Raw genomic sequence first — 365 nt, forward strand, 5'->3', positions numbered from 1 at the left:
TCTGTTATTTATATTTATATTATTTAGTATGAGTATTATTCCCCCAATATTTTCTCATGTATATATAAGCTTGCTTCTACGCTCTATTGTAACACAATTCATCAATAATACAATTCCATATTCGTCAGCAATCATATCTCTCTTCCTTTACGTCCTCTAACACACAGTTACACCGACAAGAACAAAAGACTTGCGCCATTATATATATAGAACACTGATCTATCTAATAATTTAAATTAAAGTTGAAACTTGCAATTATATATTGTGGTATGTGGCTGTCTTCATGCATGCTTCTCTAAACACGCTAAGGTCAGCTACCATACACCAATAATATTATATAATCAACTATATTACACACTAAATCA

This window comes from Arachis ipaensis, chromosome B08 (genome assembly GCF_000816755.2).
Source record: "Arachis ipaensis cultivar K30076 chromosome B08, Araip1.1, whole genome shotgun sequence".
Taxonomy (NCBI): domain Eukaryota; kingdom Viridiplantae; phylum Streptophyta; class Magnoliopsida; order Fabales; family Fabaceae; genus Arachis; species Arachis ipaensis.